The sequence below is a fragment of the Macaca mulatta genome, chromosome 3 (genome assembly GCF_049350105.2).
Source record: "Macaca mulatta isolate MMU2019108-1 chromosome 3, T2T-MMU8v2.0, whole genome shotgun sequence".
NCBI classification, from domain to species: domain Eukaryota; kingdom Metazoa; phylum Chordata; class Mammalia; order Primates; family Cercopithecidae; genus Macaca; species Macaca mulatta.
Window position 1 is genome coordinate 132,882 of NC_133408.1, and position 20,557 is coordinate 153,438.

Sequence of the window (20,557 nt, forward strand, 5' to 3'; positions counted from 1 at the left end):
AGACTATTTATTGTTTAAACGCTTGCTTTTAGTGAGGAAGAAATCTCTAAAACGGGCCATACAGACCCTGCTATAAATGTTGAACAATGGAATGTGTAATGTTTAACACGTAGTGTTTAAAGTAGAAGACAGTTTAATTTAGAAATCCTGTTGGAATGCCAACTTAAATTACCACCATCCGTATGCATATGGAAAAGAATGAGAGAGAATGTACAGAATTGGAATTTTGTCTATTTTGTCGAGATTCTGTAATGTATCAGGTACAAGCCTCACTTCATGATTTAAATGCATGAAGCTGAAATTACAAAACTTGACAAAAACATGCCTTTGAATAGTGAACCTTTATCCTCCTTGAAATAGTGATTTATTCACTAAAATGTCCACCTGCAAATTTGTCAAACACATTTGTTGCATTAGTTCTCAAGTGAGCTCAGTTTTCCAGACAGGGAGATTATTATTGCTTAAAGTTTGTCCTGATGATGTTGGTGAACAGGGAAAATCCTATGATGTGGATCCTCTGTATGTGCTACACAGCAGACGCGGCCTGCCCAACCCTCTGCCTGTAACTGGGAAGCTTGACTGTCGGGATCATTGTAGAGAACCTTGAGGAAAGCAAAACAAAAAGCCTCTGGAGTAGCAAAAGATGTAGCTGATTTAGGCCGGGCGCGGTGGCCCAAGCCTGTAGTCCCAGCACTTTGGGAGGCCGAGACGGGCGGATCACGAGGTCAGGAGATCGAGACCATCCTGGCTAACACGGTGAAACCCCGTCTCTACTAAAAAAATACAAAAAACTAGCCGGGCGCGGTGGCAGGCGCCTGTAGTCCCAACTGCTCGGGAGGCTGAGGCAGGAGAATGGCGTAAACCCGGGAGGCGGAGCTTGCAGTGAGCTGAGATCCGGCCACTGCACTCCAGCCTGGGCGGTAGAGCGAGACTCCGTCTCAAAAAAAAAAAAAAAAAAAAAAAGATGTAGCTGATTTCATGCAGTAAAACTTACACATTTTTCTTTAAAATGTATCCTTCGGAACCTCAGCTTGCTGATTATTTTAGAATCACTGTAGTTTGCTGACAGCAGTCGTGGGAACAGGTGCATGGCCTGGCTGGTGCAGGAGGGTCTCAGAGCGGAGCCACACTGCTGACCCCGAAGGAGGGGCTGGAGCCATCACGCTCGTGACTCGTGCAGATGGCCTTGGCTGACCTCCAAAAGAGGAAACGTCAGTATCCAAGGAGGAAAAAGTCTATTAATTTCATGAGTGTTTGCCTTTGCAATGGCTACAACCCTGAGTTTGTGGCACCTGCTGTCTCTGGAATGAGGAGTCTTCCCTTCCTGGCAGACAAGCTCTAGATGGGAACAGGAGCTGTGGTTGCTGGATTGAAGAGGTTTCCTTCTTGGGGAGGTGGCCTTCGAGCCTGACATGAAGGAAGCTGTGACTGGCGGGAAAGGGCCTTGGGGACAGTGTATTTACCAGGAGGGTCAGTGACTGAGAACCATCCTGTTCTGAGTATTGCCATTCTGATTCTAGAGTAAACTTGGGGAGAAACAACAGCCAAAAGCCTCGAGGAATATTCTGTGATGTTGATCACGTTTGGTAGATTTGTTGCTGAGACTCTGAAATGAGAAGCCCGGGAGGTGCAGGTCTATCAGGCCGTGGGACGTGGGAGAGCTGCTGCTTCAGGGGTTGGAGTCCCCGTGCCAGAGGCTCAGTCCTGCAGAGACTTTTGCACAGTGGGCAACTGCTGCCTCTGGTTGATTGTGAGTCCCCCAGATGAATACCCATGAAAGGTACCATGTCAGTAAAGAGTCAAACTCTGTGAAGCATTTGGAGATTTATTCTGAGCCAAATGAGTTACCATGGCCCTTGATATTACCCTCAGGAGATCCTACGAACGTATTCCCGAGGTGGTCAGAGCCCAGCCTGGTTTTATAGCTTTTAGGGAGACATGAGACAATCGATCAAATAAATGTAAGATGTACATGGGTTTGGTCTGGAAAGGTGGGACAACTGGAAGCAGGGGTGTCCAGGTCATAGGTAGATTTGAAAATTTCCTGATTGACAGTTGGTTAAGAGAGTTGTCAGATAAGGGGTTGTGGAGACCAAGGCTTTGTCATGTGGAGGAAATCCTCCAGGTAGCTTCGGAGAGAATAGATTGTAAATGTTTCCCATCAGACTAAGCGTCTAAGTTCTGTCTAATTCCAGAAGGGAGGTAGGGTGATGAGGCAAGTCCGACCCCCCAGCGATCATGGCCTGGACTACTTTTTCAGATTAGCTTTGGAATGCCCTTGTCAAAAGCTGAGGCTGTTCAGATGGCCAAAGTGGCTTCGAATTCTAATGTTTTTACAACCAGAAAGTGATTGTGTTTTTTTCTGTGGATGACAGCCAGTGTGGTAATTAATATTTTGTTAGCAGATTAATTTGGAAGTCAATGTGTTTTCATGTATGTTAATTATTAAATCATCAACAAACAGAGAAGTTTGAAACCAGCCTGAGACTCAAGAGGCTCGGCAAACAAAACGATGGACTTTGGAGAACTGATTCACGTGTTTACTGTGCCAAGTTTCAGGCATTATGAGAAGTCTGTGCTGATACATTGTGACTTGAGAACTTAAATTTTGACGGACTCTTAAGAGTGAGGCTTTTTTTTTTCTTTTTCTTTTAAACGGTCAGCGTTTCTGTCTCCTGTGTTTTGTCTTCCAGCTGTGGAGCACTTTAGGTTTGTGTTCACGTGGCGTTGTTCCCTGAACCACCGGGTTTGTGGCTCCGCGGTTCTGCCCGCCTTGATCGCGTCTTCCCCGCCCCGTGGGTTTTATCCTGAGGACGGTTCTCCGCTTTGTGGAGTGGAGGATCAGTGGACACTGGCTTTACCGACTCATTTTCTATGTAGCTCCCAGTTTCTCAAAATCATAATTGTCTTGGATTCCCTGTGAAACTGGGAGTCAGGCCTTGGGCGCAGTGCTGGGTGGCCTTGGGTGCAGTACTGGGGCAGGAGGGAGAGATGAGAATAGGAAGGACGGGTTTGTCAGGGGAAGGAACCCTTTGCCGCGTTCCTGTGTCTGTTTTAGGTTAAAGATGAATGGCCGGATGGTGGATGTCTCCCCTGCTGTGGCTGGACCTCGCTGTGCTGAACCCTGAGCAGGGGCCCCAACAGCTGCCTCCTGCCAGGCCGGGGCCACAGGGCTGGGCTGCTGACTCTAGGGTGGGTTGCGAGGGCTCGTGCCAAGTTGCAAGGGTCTGCACCACTCCTGTGTGACCTGAGGGGCATGGGGGAAGCTGGTCTGTGCTCCTTACCTGGGAGAAGTTGAGTTCACCTGGGCCAGAGCCTCTGGGGAGGTATTAAGGCAGAGGCCTGGAATTCCTGCTTTCCCCAGACAGCAAGAAAGCTCAGTGTTGCACCTGCTCTGAGATGCCCTCAGCAGCCATATATAGTTGACTTGAACATGAGGGAAGGTGCCAATTAACCCGGCTCTGTGGAGAGCTTTGAGGAGTCCAGGCCCTGAGCCCCGGGCTTTTTAATATGTTCCTTCCTGAACAAAAAACAACAAAAGATCCCTGTGGCTGATGCCGACTGCATGGGGTAGGACATGCCGAGCTTGCGTGGGGCTTGCCCCTGAGTTTCCTTGGTGCTCCTCCCAGCCCCCACGGACACCAGCCTTTCCAGGCCGAGGCTTGTCCTGTTTAGACCCTCGTTGGTGGGGTCTGTGGTCCTGGATCGAGGGCCCAAGCACTTCTTTCATGATTATAAATGATTCACCAGAGACGCACGGCTGCCCCCAAACATCTCACGAGCATGAGATACAGCCAGTGTCGCCGCCGCAAGCTCATAATTCTAGTGGAAAGAGGAAATTTTATTTTTAATGTGCTCGTGTGACTCAGATGCAAATATTTAATTCCCGTTAAACTTTCAAGAGCTTGAGAACCTCTGAGATTCCTTGAAAGTTGTTCCTTTGCCCCACGACTAACTCTCCTGTGGAAGGAGGCTGGGGTGGTCCGCAGCGTCTGGGATCCGGCTGCGTTCTCCAGGATTCCTTAGGTTTCATCATTAGTCCCAGCTCTTCATCAGATGGAGCTGATTGACTCTGACATTTCCATTATATTGTTCTTGTGTTGCCTCAGTTAACTTAGAATAATCAGTATTTACCAGAAATAATTGATGGCGAGATGGGAATTATTGGTGATTCCCTGACATAGGCAGCCTGTGTAGATAAGCGTGTTACACGGTGTCTGATTTCTGAGATGTTGGTCCACACCTTCTCAGCAACACACTTTGAAGGGTAGATTACTGTGCAGGAGAAGCTGCTTTTCCCCGAGACACGGTGGCGGCCCCTGCACTGGCATGGCAGGGTGGGCGTGTGACTGGGCAGGGCTGGACCTGCTCCTGTCAGTCCCTGTGCTGGGCGCGTACCTCCGCACCACATGTGTGTCGCGGGTGCCTGCCTAGTTCCCCCAGCTCGAACTCATAGAATTGTATACCTTCCTTGACACATTCCTGCATAGAGATGATTAGATCTGGGGGCTGAATCTCAATCTGACATGCATGTAGGTAAATTATTCACGTAAATGACTTGGGTCCTCCACGTTCAGGGTCAGGAGGCGTGGGGTGGGTTTGGAGACAACTGCCTGGCCGCAGGAAGTTTCTCTCAGAGCCTGTTTCTTTCTCTAGCAAAGTAAATGGTGCCTACCTCACGGGGCGTGACACACGCTCAGTACTCAGATGCTGTCTGGTCTTTATTATAGTTAGTATTTGGGGAACAGCATGGCTGGTAAGAAAATGCGTTATCTTTACAATTTATAGAATGTCACACAAGGCAAGCGTGAAACTGGGACACTACCCTAATCTGAAGATGCTGGTGCTTAGTCTTCTGAAGCATTTTGTTGTAACTCTGGCGTGTGTCAGCCAAGTCATATGATGGCACCGCATGCATGATGCCAGCTCAGTTACCTTGGAACGGGGAGCCTGAGGCTGCCAGGGAGCAACCCTCCTACCTCCAGCCTTCGGCGGTTTCTCTCTCTCCTTCCCTGTGTCCCTCCCTATCACCCACTCCTGCTTTCCACTCCTGCTCCCCTCCCTACCCCCCTTACTTACTCTACAACAGACACCCAGACTTTGACAAATCCCAGCTGGGCCTATTTATCACTGGGCTGGGAAACCAGAGGGAAAGGGGCCCAGTTACTACAAAAATAGAGACTTGAAATAGAATGTGAACTACTTTTGCGTATTTTTTATTTTAATCTGAATATGAAAGGCAAGTATCAGCATAAAATGGGTGCTAACTGCGCCACACAGCTCCAAGTCTGCCTTGTCGGGGCTCTGTGGGTTCCCACGCCCTGGCCTTCTCTATGAGTGTCTGGACACGCCGTGGCTGCGAAAGGAGCATTCAGTTATGGTCCTTTGAATGTTGCAGAGTCATGTTTAATAAAAATCTTCACGTTTACCCACAGCCAAGTCTTGATTTAATAACAGGTACTGCATGTACTGCAGGTCTCTGGGTGGGCCTGAGCCTCTGTTTTAGAAGCAGCCGCACCATCCGAGGGGCAGGTCCGTGTGGGCTGGCAGGCGGCCTGGTCCTTGGAGCACAGGGTGGACCTGACCCAGTCCTGGCAGTGGGGGGCCTTGCAGTTCTAGAAGGTAGTGATGCAACCTGTGGCATAAATAAAAAGCCTCATGTGCCCCCATGAAAAGCTGGGGCTTCCCCTCAGTAGTGTGGTGTGCTGTGTTTGTGATCGTGCAGATGTAAAATGGTGAGGGAGATGTCTAAAAACTAGGCTCCCAAAGACAGCCCTTCATGTCGGATGCTTTCATGTGTGTATGTACACCTGTTTGACGAGTGTACACCTTCACGCGTGCACCTGTTTCACGCATGTACACCTGTTTGTGCATGCGCCTGTTTCACACTTGTGCCTGTTTCGCGTGTGTGTGTGCCTGGGCATTCCGCTTGTATTGCGTCATACGTTGTATTTTACAGAGTTTTTCTTTCAGTTTGTATCGTGAGCTTGTAACGACTTTGTGAAGAAAAGAGGGGATCCTGGCAGCCTTTGGCTCTGAGAAACGTGATGTCACGGGAACAGATGAGACAGCCCGGGTGAGGCCGGCAGAGGCCATCGTGGCCTGGGAGTCTGTGCACATCCACTGTCTGTCGCTGTGTGACAAGTGACCCCAAAACCTAGGGGCTTAAGGCAAAGTACACGTACGACTGTACAGCTTCTTCAGGTTGCAAATTCAGGGCAGCCTTGCTGAGCGGCTCTGGCCCAGTCCCCCGGGTCACCATGAAGATGCTGTCTAGGGCTGCAGCCATCTGTAGGCACAGCTGGGCTGGAGGTTCTGCTCCAGGATGCTGTGCTGACGTGTCTGCGGGCAGAGGCCTGGTCCTCCACACCTGGCCCCTCCCTGGGGCTGCCAAGTGCATTCCTGCCCAGGGCCGCTCCTTTCCCCAGAGACGTAGCAGTGGTGGTCTTATGCCCAGCGTCAAGGTGGCCGGGTCAGGAGCAAAGACTTGTTTCCCCTACTCGGCGGCTACTCCTGAAGGGCTGGGAGACAGTGGAGGTCGCGCAGGAAGGTGTTCGCTGAAGACCGTGCTCTGTGACTTGACGGGTGTTCCTCCCAGGAGGGTGAAATGGAGACTGGACGCTGGGAGCGGCATCCTGCGTGACCCCACGTGTAGTGGGCTCACAGCAGAGCTAAGTCCTTCCTTTACAGATACTTTTCAGAGTCTACCCGCCTTTAGATTCTCTGATTAACGTGTCTGAGGAGGGTCCCAGGAGTCTGCCACCTGCCAGACCAAGGAGGTTCCCTACATGTAGCTGGTCCCCTGACACCCTGAGAAACGTGACTCGAGAAGATCACCCTAGTTTCCTAAATGAGTCACCTGCCTTCTCTTCCCTTTGCTTTCATGCCTCCCCCAGGGTGGGTCAGTCCTGTCAGCCGCAGCGATACCTGCATGCTGGGGTTCCAAGGAGATTGGGGGTGTATGTGGTACCCCAGGGAGATTCGGTGACTGAGGATGCTGTCATAGCAGCCAACATGTCCCTATTGTTTTCACTTCTAATGAAGTTCAGTTACTAGGTTTTCTGAGGCACAATGATGTCCTTGTGAAAAATTGGTGAACAGGGAAGCGAGCAAGTGTGGGAAAATGATCCTGCCCTTAAATCTAAAAAATGATGAAACAGCAAAGAGCCCTGAAGAGCCCATGAACCTCCTCATGGGGCAGTAAGGAGACACCTCAGTAATGGCTTAAAAAAAATGAGATCATACTGAAGAAAAAGTACACTAAATTTTGGGTCTCCTATGGGTAAAGAGTTTGTGGTTTACATTTTGGAGGCATGCATTTATATACTTATTTATTTTTCTTTGCTGGATTTAGAATTAGTTGAAATAATTGTGTTTTTTAAATTTAAAAAAATGGGGTATACGAAGTCTAATCTCTTTGTGACATTTCTGTACTGTGAGACTCCACATACAAAAGTGAAGCCCAGACTGACTGTCTCTAATGAACCAGAGAGAGGTGGTCATCTCCTACAGGCCGGTCTGGTCTCCAGGCATCTGGCCATCCTCCCAGTCTTGGGCACACCTGCATCACTGGTGCTTCCTGCAAGACTGTGACTCTGCCCAGGTTTCAGGAGCACCCGGAACAGTTTTCCTAGGGCCTCCTGCTTTGTCCTGGCTCCTGATAGCACAGGCTTTTGATGAAGGACTCTCCCCATTGCTAGGTAAATTGGTGATTGCCCCACAGTCTGTATTTCTTGCATGGGGCGCAGAGCGTCTGGGCGTGGTGTCGTGGCCCTGGAGCCAGCTCTAGGACTGCCCGGCGGCCTTGCCTCCGCCCCTCATCTGGGAACAGGGCGGTGGGGAGGAGAAGGAAAGCAGGGTCTTGCCCCTTCTGCGTCTCGAGAACACGGGAACACATCGTCCCATTGCAACGCACCATTCACAGCCCAAGCTTGTGTGAAGTATTATTTTATAACCTCCCCTGACAATGATGTATTTTATATAAGCAGCACATAAAGTGGTAATTTAATACCCTATCGAGGAGGATTAAACAATAAGGAGCAGATATCACTGTAGAAAAGTTACTTTATCCGGGAAACATTCATCTACTGCAGGTGGATGTGAATCATGGCTTCCTCCTCGGTGGCTCCTGACGAGCCTATGAGATTCTGTCCTGTTCGCCACTGTTAGTTATAAGCTACACCTTTCCTTCTATGATGTTAGTTACAAGCTCTACCTTTCCTTCTATGATGTTAGTTATAAGCTCTACCTTTCCTTCTATGATGTTTATTTCTTGCCTGTTCACCACTGTTACACTTATAAGCTATACTTTTCCTTCTGCGATGTGTGTTTCTTGCCTATTCACCACTGTTAGTTACAAGCTATACCTTTTCTTCTGTGCTGTATATTTCTTGAAGGCATGGACTAAATCCTAATTCCACAGTATTTGATGAACACGCTCAAGAGATACTTGTTTGAATGAATGGATTAATGGAAAATAGAAGTGGTGACTTCACTTTTAATTCATTATGTCAAACTTTGTTTACATGGAAAATTTTATGGTCCTTTGGATAAACAGGGCCTCTGTGCAGGGTTGTTAGAGATTGTGAGAGTGCCTCAAATGGCTCTGTGGCTCTAGGCTCACAAAGGTCTTCAGGGACTTGGTGGCGGCACCTGTGTTTAAAACTGAGTTCTGCAAATCCATTCGAGTGACCTGCCAGCACACACAATCCTACTTCCCAATTGATTTCTGCACAGAGGCTTCTCCTGAATGCCCCAGGTGAACGTGGGTTTAGCCAGCACTGCTGGGCTTCCACAGCAAGCCAGGGTGCTGCAGGGATGAGAGAGAAGAGGAGTAGGATCAGGATCTTCCTGGGACCCAGTCCCCGTGTGGGGACGCTGCCTGGCCTGGCTCTTCTGGGGGAGGTCAGGGAAATGATGGCATGGAGGGACTGTTGGCATGAGCTGCTTGCTCAAACATAGATCCCAGTTCTGTGTGAGAGGCAAAATAGAAATTTATGTGGATATCATCAGTAACATAGCAAATATAGGCTTCTTCCCTAGGGTGGCTGACCCTCTTGCTCATCTGCTGAGCAAAGGCCAGGCCCGACCTTCTGGGCCTCCACAGTGAGCTTTTCCCAAGCTCTGTCCACTCCGTGGAGATGGCCAGAGCCAGGGCAGACAATGGGGTGTTTGCCACTTTTTGTTTTCTTTTTCGAGACGGAGTCTTGCTCTGTTGCCCAGGCTGGAGTACAGTGGTGTGATCTCGGCTCAGTGCCAGCTCCGCCTCCCAGGTCACGCCATTGTCCTGCCTCACCCTCTCGAGTAGCTGGGACCACAGGTGTCTGCCACCACACCAGGCTAGGTTTTTGCGTTTTTAGTAGAGACGAGGCTTCACCGTTTTAGCCAGGATGGTCTCGATCTCCTGACCTTGTGATCCACCCACCTCGGCCTGCCAAAGTGCTGGGATTACAGGCATGAGCCACCACACCCGGCCAGGTATTTGTCGGTTTTTGAAAGCTACATTTAAAGAATGAAATAGACTGAACAGAATTACTTCCTTTTGAATGTTTAATACTTAATCTACCAGAACACTTAAATACAGTTAATGTATTCAAATAATAAGAAAGAACTTTCCCTCCATTTCCACAGCAAAAGTATAAACAATCTTTTACTTGGCAGGGATTTCACTATGTTTCTTAAAAGCCAGCAAGCACTTTTCCTGAAATAGACCCGTCTCTTCCTCTGCATAGATCCTATGAACATTTTAGCTACATTTCTGCTATATCTTGATGTGTGATAGATTATAGAAAATTCCTTGCTACTGGAACTTCACGATGCTTTCCTTTTAAACATCAAATAGAAAGTATGGATAGTAAATCTCAGATTAGTTGCCATTCTCGGTCTTGGTAGAGCTGCCACCAACAGCCTCTGTCAATTACAACAGAGTGTGTCTCCCCAGCAACTAGGTTTAGATTGCAGACCAAGCCACGATCACCCAGGATTCAATGCAACGTCTTCCAAAGCTGTAGCCACTGCTCCTGGAAAAGATCTGAGAAGCCCTCCCTTTGATGCCTGTGCATGGCTGTTCTCAGATCACAGCAGCTGCAGCAGCATCTCGGAGGATGCCGGCAGGGGTGTCCTGGGTACTGATTCCACGGCAGGGGCCTGCAGTATCTGAATGAAATGGCCGTGACACTGTGCACCCTAGAGGAATCCACAGCCACGTTTCAAAGGTGCAGTGCCCCGAGGTGAACCCCAGAGCACTGAGGAGCCTGGAGTTGACCTGTCACAACTCCATTGAGAGAACTGACTGAATTCCGAACCTGTGCGGGCAAAAGATGGCTATTTGCGCTTGGCTCCTTCCCAGGACGGGGCAAGGGAGGTTGTCTGTACAGCTAGTGGGAGCTTGACTCTGTTCACACTCGGGGCTGAGTCACGCTCCTTTCTGTGAGCCCAGGGAAGATAGACATGCCTAGCTTTCATGGAAGAGAGCCCTGATGAGTCGAAGCTGAGCTTCAAGATGGTTGGTGTTGTAGTGTGCCTGGCGGGTTCCGAGTCGGTGTGTGCTGAGTGGGGACCCGGCTGCTGTTGTCGCCATTGGGCTCAGCAGACGCTGCGGGGGACGTGGCCCCTGTGGTACTTGGTTTTCTCCTCACAGAGGTGGGTTTCCCTGCGGTGAAGGTGTTGGTGCTGTGACAGGCAGCCTGGCAGGAGGAAAGGTGCTCGTGGGGTTGTGCCCCGAGGCCCCCTTCTTCTTGAGGAGCAGGAAGTGGGTTTGGGACCCAGCTTCCCGCTGCGCTCCCTTGCTAGGTTCTTGGCCTCGGGAGCCAGGAGAAGCTGAGTGCAGGGCTGAAACCTGGACCCCTTCCACAGCCTCCGCGGCACTTGTGGTGGTATGCGGGACATGGCCCTTGGAACTCCAAGCCCTACCCTGGCATGCCCGCCCGTTGGGGCATCTCGGGCACCTGCTGTGTGCTAGGCTCCGTGGTGGGGTGGGCGGTAGCAAGGGCTGTGGGGTAGAGGGGACACGGTACGCAGATGATGATGAGAAGCATCAGGGAGGCAGTCAAAGCACAGCTGAGACTTGCAAGGAGGGGACTGGCTGTGGGTGTTGGAGCTCAGGGAGCTGCCTCTACCCAGAGCCACAGTGGCCAGTGAGGGCAGAGCAGGGGACCGAGGCCCAGGGAAGCCGTGTGTATGGTTCGCATCAGGTGTGCGGGTCTGCCGGGCTGTGCGGCCCTTCTCAGTCCTGGCTGGGCCTGGGGTCCCAGAGGGAACGGAGGGTCTTCGCATCTCCCTCCTCTTGCTTCCCTGCTGCTTCCTGGTCAAGGGATGCTTCTTTATTGCAACTCTGGCAGTTATTCTGCATATTAAGAGGAGTTTCACAAAATCATAGGGGGAGAGTCGGACTAGGGATTCATTTTTTTTTCTCCCCCTGATTTTATACGGAGGCTTCTACTATCCCTTAGTGTGGAGGCAGAGTGCAGATGCTCTACAGTTCTCTGTCCAGGAAGAGAAGAGCTGCTGGGAAGCCACAGAGCTGATCATTGCAATAGCTCTGACATTTTAAAGTGGGAAAATGCTGATGTCTATAATAATCAGAGTAAAACTTCAGTAGCTTCAACATAAAGATGTCGAGATGATCTTAGAGCCATTTCGTCCCTAGATCCTTCTGCAGTGTGGAGTGTGACATCTCTACCAGCCTCTGGTCAGTGGCCGCCTGGGGGTAACTGAATGCTTGAAGTGTAAATGAGAACTTCTAATTTTATTTAATTTTAGTCAAATTTAAATAGCTATATGGGCCGGGCACCGTGGCTCATGCGTGTGTTCCCAGCAGTTTGGGAGGTCGAGGCGGGTGGATCATGTGAAGTCAGGTGTTCAAGACCAGCCTGACCAACAAGGTGAAATCCCATCTGTACTTAAATATATAAAAAATTAGTTGGGCGTGGTGACAGGCGCCTGTAATCCCAGCTACTCGGGAGGCCGAGGCAGAAGAATCACTTGAACTCGAGAGGCAGAGGTTACAGCAAGCCGAGATCGAGCCACTGCACTCCAGCCTGGGTGACAGAGGGGGAGACTCTGTCTTAAGAAAAAAAAAAAGATTTTAAAAAACCCTACATGCCCCTAGTTGCTTCTGTAGGAGACGGCATGGTTCCAGAAGGTAGACTTTGTGTTGAGGACTCTGCAGCGTCAGGCTGGAGACAGTCTCCCTTCCTAGCAGCGTGGGCCGCTGGGCTGCTCTTCTACCAGAAGGGATGGTGGCGTCTCTGGGAGGTATTTGTGGACTCAGATCTGTGTGGATTAGTGACTTGTGTTACTCACAGATACTTAATTTTATGGGTAAATGAATACCTGGACTGGCTGCAACTTCAGGGCGAGATTCGGGAGTAGGGAGTGAAAAGTGACGACGGAACCCTGGGCTTGTCCTGCCATCCCCAGGAACCGGTCGGGGCGCCTTCTCGTCTGAAGTCCCAGCACGTGGTCAGGGTACCCTTTGCCTCTGAAGCCCCCCGGAAGTGATCGGGGCACCAATCCCCTCTGAAGCCCCAGTACCTGGTCGGGGCACCCCTCCCTTCTGAATCCCCCAGCACCTGGTCGGGGCGCCCCTCCCTTCTAAAGCCCCCACACCTTCCTGGCCTGCGGTGCTGCTTCTCCAAATTCTGCCCTTGGCTGTTTTCTAGGAATCACCTGTACCCGAACAGGCTGCGTGTGTCACTTCTTGCCGGATCTGGGTCGACGGTGAAGCTCATTTATCTTGTCTTCCTCCTCATGTGCCATATCTCCCCTGTTGTCTCTCTGAGTTTGTGTGAGTGCGTGTTGTGCGTTCTCAGGCTGTGCTTGGTGCTTAGGTGACAAGAATGTCTTAGAGCAAGGGGCTGTCTGCTCCAAAGGACGCTGTGAATGAATCGAGACACGGTTTACTTGTGGGGTTTAAATTTCCTGGGTGTTGGAGGCAATTAGGGGGAAACAAGGTCTAAAAAAGCCCCTGGGGATGAGGAAGGCAATAATGAAAAAAATTACTCTATACACACTTAGCAGTTGGTTTAATTTGTAGGTGAATTTTGCATTTTGGGAACTACTAAAGCTATTTTTTGTAGGGATTCCTTGATGAGCTTCTTGTTTTCTGTCAAGTAGAAAGTAAACTGGATCGGTTTTGCCTTTAATTCTGACTGACTATAATCTACTTCCTTTTCCCCCCCCCATTCACGTTAGGGTGGGGATTGGACTAGAAGAGCTGTAGGATCTCTTTATTTCTGATCTTAAATGAATTTTTTCTTTAATTAGTTTTTTTGTTTGTTTGTTTTGTTTTGTTTTGTTTTTGGTGAGCTATTACTTTTTCCTTCAATGCACTGTTCTTTGGTTTGGAAAACGGGCTCTATTTGTACCGTGCTTTAAATGTACACAATGGTTCTAAATTGCTACTTTTCGTTAAAGTTAGATACAACATCTTAATTAAAATGTCATCCATAATTGAGGCACAGTCTGAGGCCTGGAGACCCCTCTTGTCACTTCCAGCCGTGTCTCCTTCCCTGGCCACGTTGCCCCTGGCCACATCTCCTCCCCCAACCACGCCGTGTCATCCCCCCACCACCTCACCTCTGGTCACATCAACTCCCTCCCGGCCACATCACCTCTGGCCTCACTGCCTGCCTCCCTCTCTCCCTGGTAGCCTCTGTGACTCCTGCTGTCTACCCTCCCGTGGGTCTGTTCAAGGCTCCTTCCCCGTTTTCCACTCCGGAGTGGGTCTCAGGGCCTGGATGTTTCACAGGATGCAAGTTTCTTCCCTTCCAGCCGCGGGTCTCTGAGCGACAAGTCCAGAGAGGGCACTAAGCTCTCCTTACCCACCTCGGGGTCCCGAGCCCTGACCGCCGACCACCAGGGCTTTTCTGCAGGGTGTGGGGCAGACTCATGCGTGAATTGGACAAAAAAGGTGCTTCCAGGAATCCTTGTTTTAAGTGCACTGGAGCAGAGATGGGGAGAGGGGACCACCGGGTTTGCTCAGAATTGGGCCCTGCTCACAGCCAGTGAGGCAACATAAGCACCTCCTAAAGGAAGCATTCCACACACTGATTTTACACATGACGGTTGTGATGGCTGGAAAAGGCTTCACACAACGAGTGAGTTTGAGCTGCATTTGAAGGAAGAACAGGTCCCTGTAGGTGGAGATGAAAGATAAGGGTGACCCAAGCCATCAGCAGCAGCGGGGGTGAGGTGGTGCAGACTCCCCATGGATGGTGGGCATGGCTGAAATGCAGGAGAGGGCAGGGGTGCGAAGGAACAGCAGGGCGGCAGTAAAATTCCCCTGCAGAGAGGGGACGTGACTGAGATATTACCACATGTATACAACTGAGAGATGATCTGAGGATGATTTCTGGGAGCCTATGGGAAGAGCACGTGGTCATCATCAGTTCTCGGGATCTCTTTTTATGAAGTGAAAACAGTCATGCCTCTGCCTATCTTGTGAGCTGTTAAGATCAAATCGGATAATCTTCAGCGAGCCTTGTAAATGCTAAAGGTTATGACAGACTGTTCCAGCCCGCTTGTCTCCACCCTCCTTTCCTATTCGGTAACGTGAACCCTGCTGGGTACCTCACTATCTGCCTGGCTTTCTCCTCCATAACGTGAGCCTTGAGTACTTGCTGGGTACCTCGCTGTCCACCTTCCTTCCTCAGTAACGTGAGCCCTGAGTATTTGCTGGATACCTCGCTGCCTGCCATACAGCTGGCTGTAGAATTGTCAGACGCACTTGACTGGCACATAAGCAGAAGTGCTCGCTGGGCCTTGGGAGGGCTTTCTGACATGTGGGTGCCTTCTGTTCCCTGTTAGGCTGGAGCTGCAGGAGCCCTCCTAGACCAGACAGAGGACCAAGGCTGGGGCCTCGGGGTGGGGGCTGGGGGATCTCCCTGGGTTTATTGTGTGGGTGAGAGCAAACTTCAGTCCCGCTGTGGCATTGGGATTCAGGGTTCCTTCTGGAATGTTCTGAGTGAGAAACAGGAAGTGTGCACAGGTGCGTCTTCTGCGGATTTTATGGTTATCTTGGGAGAGCACTGGTGCCTCTGAGCTATGAACCTGCAGAACCACTTGTTCCACTAATGGCCGCCTTTATATAAAGAATGACTTACAAAAGATGCCACTTCAGATGGAGGTATTTGCAGGTGTGGCCTGAAAAATGAACAGAATGACTTTCATCTCCAGGAAAGTACCTTACATTATTCCCAATGATAGACATTTGAGCTTTCCAGCGAATATTAAAATATAAAAATCTTGTGTCCACCACTTTCTCATGTGATTAATGATATTGATGCGGTTTTGTTTTGTTTTGTTTTGTTTTTTACATATAACGAAATGTGGAAGCTGCTCATAACTCTGAATCAGTGTTATCTAACCAATGTGTGATTACAAAATCGTGTGCTGGTAAAAGCCATTCAAGTGCAAGACGGACCAGTCGACTTTGAAGGAATTGGGGCAGAAAGGCCCGTCGACCAGAGCACAGACTCTGTGTTGCAGACAGCCTGTACGGAAGTGCCACTTGTTACATTTGGCAGCATAGAATAACTAAAGTGATCTGAAAACACAGTGAAAATACCGCTTCCTAATTGTATATCAGTATGGGGTTGGACTTTCTTCATAAACTTCAGTCACGGTTCTGCAGCCCAGTGAACGCAGATGCAGGCATGAGAATCCTGCTGTCTGAGGTGCAGAGATGTTAGGTGTTTTCACAGCAGCACAAACTGTTGCCACGCTGCTGCTTATTTTGGAAAATGGTTTCTTCTTTAAGACTGTGTTAAGATGTAATGACTTTATCCTTGTAAAATAAACTAAATTGTTACTTTTTTTTTTTTTTTTTTTTGAGACGGAGTCTTGCTCTGCCACGCAGGCCGGAGTGCGGTGGTGTGACCTCAGCTCACTTCAACCTCTGCCTCCTGAGTTCAAGCGATTCTCCTGCCTCAGCCTCCCTAGTAGCTGGTACTACAGGTGTTCGGCACCATGCCAGGCTAATTTTTGTATTTTAGTAGAGACGGGGTTTCACCATGTTGGCCAGGCCGGTCTCGAACTCCTGACCTCAAGTGATCCACCTGCCTCTGCCTCCCAAAATGCTGGGATTACAGGCATGAGCAGCCACCACTCCCGGCTTGATGAGAAAGCTTCTTTGTGCTCTTTAATAAAGTGCAAAGGGTTCCTGAGACCCAAAAGTTTGAAAACCACTGGCTTAAACTGACAAAATTGTCCACGATTCTTCAGTGTATCTTCTAATCTGTTGATGGAGAAAGGACGGTAAGGGTTGCTTTACTTTTTGCCTTTCACAACTCAGTGGTGCCGGGACAACTTGGGTATCCACATGGAAAAGGATGGACTGGACCCTTCCTCACCGTACAAGCAAAGCTCAACATGAATCCAACGTAAGGAGCTGACTGAGACCCATTCTGTCAGTCTGCTGGGTACTATAACGGACACCACAGACCGTTCGACTTAGACAATAGCATCTTGTTTCCTTTTTCCTGGAGACTGGAAGCCTGGGATCAAGGTGCGGGCAGGGTTGGATTCTCTGGGGCCTCACCCCATGCTGTGTAGATGGCGTCTTCTCTGTGTCTTCACAGGTTTCTCTTATGTGCATGGAGCACTAAGGACTGTGTCTAAATTATCTTAAAAGAACACCAGTCATTCTGGATCAGGGCCTACTCTTAAGATCTTATGGGACCTAAATTACCACGCTAAGGCCCTGTATCTAAATACAGTGACATTTTAAGTTTCTGGGGTTGTGACTTTAACATGGGAATCTTGGTGGGGGAGGGGGGAATGGGACAGTTCAGCCCATAACACCTTCAGGGGAGAATCCTCGAGAAACTGTTAGGTTGGATTAGGCAATGTTTCCTTGGCTGAGACGTCTAAAGCTATAACAAGCAACTGAAGGGAAAAAGACGGTATCAAAATTAAAAATGTTCATTTCAGAGGATACTATTAAAGTAAAAAGACAACCCACAGAACAGGATACATTATCACGATAAGGACCTGATATCAAGAATATATTTTAAAGCTCTTAATAAAAATCCAATTTAAAAATGGAAAAAGGATTTGAATAGACATTCTCCAGAGAAAGACATATAAATGCCTTAAAAAGCACATGAGGGCCGGTCGCGGTGGCTCAAGCCTGTAATCCCAGCACTTTGGGAGGCCGAGACGGGCGGATCACGAGGTCAGGAGATCGAGACCATCCTGGCTAACACGGTGAAACCCCGTCTCTAGTAAAAAAATACAAAAAAATAGCCGGGCGAGGTGGCGAGCGTCTGTAGTCCCAGCTACTCGGGAGGCTGAGGCAGGAGAATGGCGTAAACCCGGGAGGCGGAGCTTGCAGTGAGCCGAGATCCGGCCACTGCACTCCAGGCTGGGCGACAGCGCGAGACTCCGTCTCAGAAAAAAAAAAAAAAAAAAAAAAAAAAAAAAAAAAAAAAAAAAAACATGAGATGTTTAGCAGAATTCGTCATCTTAGAAATGGAAATCAAAACCACTGGGATACCACTTCACAACCACTGGATGGGTAAAATCCCAGTATTGGACAGTGACTTGGTGGTGAATTTGGGAAAACTGAAATCTTGATATATTGCTAGTGGGAAGGGAAGTAAAATGGTACAGTTGATTTGGAAAAGTCTGGCAGTTCCTCAGAAAAGTTATGCATGAAATCACCATACGACCCAGGAATTTCACTCCTAGGCATATGCCCAAGAAAATTGAAAACATTTTTACAAACAAAAAAAAAAATCTTATGCAAGAATCTTCATAGCAGCATTATTTGTAGTAGTAGAAACAGTCCAGGTGTCTGTCAACAGGTCACTCACTGTGAGATTCCACTCACCTTGGACGTGAAAGATGTCAGCACCGAAGGTCACGCCAAAGGTCATGCACCGTACGATTCTTCTCACAACAGATGTCCAGAATGGGCAAATCCAGAGAAACAGAAGTCGGCTGGCGATTGCCAGGTGCTGGCGGAAGGAAGGAGCAGGTGCTGACTCTTAATGGGTTCAAGGTTTCTTTGGCCCATGGTGAAAAAGTCCCAGAATTACATACTAGTGGTTGATGTGCAGCTTTGAGAATGTGCTAAAAAGACTGAATTGTATCCTTTAATATTGGGGCTTTTATGGTTTGTAAATTCCTTTCAATTTAAAAAGGAACTCAAGAACTTCTTTGGTGTTGATATTTAGATGGTGAAAGAGACAGTATCCAAAACAAGTTACTATGTAACTCACGTCGACAGAGTTAAACTTCATATTCTGAGGATCTTAAAGGAAGTGTGTGAGCCTAGGAGACACAACGATCCTACACTAGATGTTACATCCCATCTTACTGATTTCTATCTCTCATAACCATATTCAGGGAAAACCGACATGTAAACGTGAGCTGAATGCTATGCAGAGGCACACTCCTCTTACCCGGATGATCTTTAGTGGCACAGTAAGAGATGAGGTCATAGCAACGTTAGTTTAGTTAAATTTCTATGGCAACAGAAATTTGGCACATCTGATGAGTTAGATCTCTCTGCACAGCTCCTAATGGGGTTGCCCATTTCTGTATGGTGTCTGTGTATATTCTCGCTGTGGAAATAAGTGATAGCACCTGCACAAACACTTGCCCGGAAACGTGCACGAAGCTGGTGAAGGCAGAGGACAGGCAACAGGGAAGCATGGCTCAGCCCTGGCAAAGAAGACCGTTATTCCAAACGCAGAAGATTCAGGAACACAGTCGTTGGGAAGACTGCTGATGTCCGTGGATCTCACTGCTGTTGTGTTGTATCTGTGCAGCGAGTTACCGGAGCTGTCAGAACCGCACGTGTTGGTATTGGTATCATCACTCAATGCTTCTGACTTTTCCTGGTGCTGAGGATGACTGCATGTGGCGGAAGCAAAGTACTGACCTAGCACAGATCATCAGATCCCAGTTCTTTTTTTTTAAGGGGGGCAGGATTAGAACCATCCCCCCACACTCCCCAATCCTATAAGAACTGGGATCTGATGATCTGTGCTGTTGAGAGAGGCAGGGTTAGAACGCCCCACTCCCCAATCCCATTGTTGAAAATAATAGTTGGCTTGGGAGGGTTTTTTCTCCTAAGGTTGAAGCTGTGCATTTCTGGAGCCTGGGCTGTCAGCCATGGTGGCTGGGGAATGCTGGGGCTGCGGTCGTCCGGCCGCTGGTGGGTCCTGCCTCTTTGACACCGTTCATTTCTGAAGCTTGCTTTCCCCGGTGTTGGAAGTAGCAGCACTGGAAGAATGGCCGCCTTCCTACAGTGAAGCTCTGGCAGAAGAGGAGAAGACACGGAGCGTCTGTTCAAGGACGTGACGTTCTGGGCACCGCACCATGCGTTCTGCTTCTCAGCGGTGCCTCCTGGTTGATGTTACCATCACCTGGCATTTCCCAGGAGGTAACTCGCAGATGTCACACTGATGGAAAGCCGCAGCAGCGCGGTTCACGTCCAGGGCCAGCTGGAGCACATCAGCAAGGTCAGGCTGGATACATGTGCTTGCTGACAGGAAAATGACAGGAAATATGTCATTTCAGGGAAATGACAGGAAATGTGCTTGCTGACAGGAAAATGACAGGAAGACGACAGGAAAGAGGCCCATGAGGAGAGGAACCAGTGGATTCAAGGCGGGGAACTGAAGGAGCGAGTCATCACAGGGTGGGAGGCTCAGGAGCCAGCAGGCAAGTGGGATGTGGCCTCAGGGTGCTGCTGGGTTGGTGAGGGGCCTTCTGTGACTTTTCTAAGAGTGCAGTCAATTGTAGGGGTGGGTGCCGGCTCCCGGCTCCCGCACATAAGAGCCAAGCGTCTTGCAGGAGACCAACGTGTGCACTGGGAGTTCCTAGTTGCGTGTCCCAGCATGCGGCCCAGAGGCCCCTGACAAAGCTCAGTGCACCAGGGACACAGTGGACTTTTGGTTCCTGACCCAACGAGGAAGTGAGGGAGTGAGTGAGGGCCGAGACACAGATGCAACGATGCACAGGATGGGGTGCAGTCAGGTGGAGAGTCATGCTGTGGGGTCCGGGAGAGATGGGTTCGAGAATAAATGGGACCGGGTTGCAGTCAAGTGGAGAGTCATGCTGCTGGGGTCTGGGAAATGTGTTGTGTTTGCTTCTATGTGAACAGCGGGACCTGAGCATGTCTGTGCTTTGACGTTTAATCTGTACACTATCCTTGGCAGGGTGTGTATCTCTGTGGCAGAGGACACCCCGGCCACAGTGGATGTCAGTGGCGGTGGCTGGACTCACGGTCCGTGAATGTTGCATGCTCGAACGCGTTTGGTACATTCTCAGCTCCTGCCCAGGTGCCTCCCGAGTATCCGGTGCTGTGGCTCCCCACACCCTTCCCATCTGTGTGTAGCATGACCACCATCTTCCTACCATGTGTTTGTGCTACCACGGCTGCCATGTCTAACGGGCGCTTTGCTTTCCAGCTACTTTCCTATAACCAAACCCTTGAACGACTTTGCCTGCGTTTCAGAGATGATTAGGGTATTAGTCTTTCAAGATTGCTCTGAGGATTTCCAAAAGCAAATGCAACTTACAGGGTGCAAGATATTGGAAATGA

The 20,557-nt window shown here is 49.4% G+C and overlaps 1 protein-coding gene across 4 annotated transcripts in view; it reads left to right on the forward strand.

The window, feature by feature from the left end:
• LOC144339564 (uncharacterized) overlaps positions 1–20,557 on the forward strand; it is a 178,626-nt gene that overhangs the window by 59,773 nt on the left and 98,296 nt on the right. The window contains exon 3 of one of the 4 annotated variants that reach the window (XR_013414730.1): positions 5,960–7,234. The exons of the other annotated variants lie outside the window; for them this stretch is intronic. The gene's annotated coding sequence lies outside the window, so the exon portion shown is untranslated. Of the gene's footprint in view, positions 1–5,959; positions 7,235–20,557 lie in introns of those variants that run through there. 4 annotated transcript variants of the gene reach the window in all.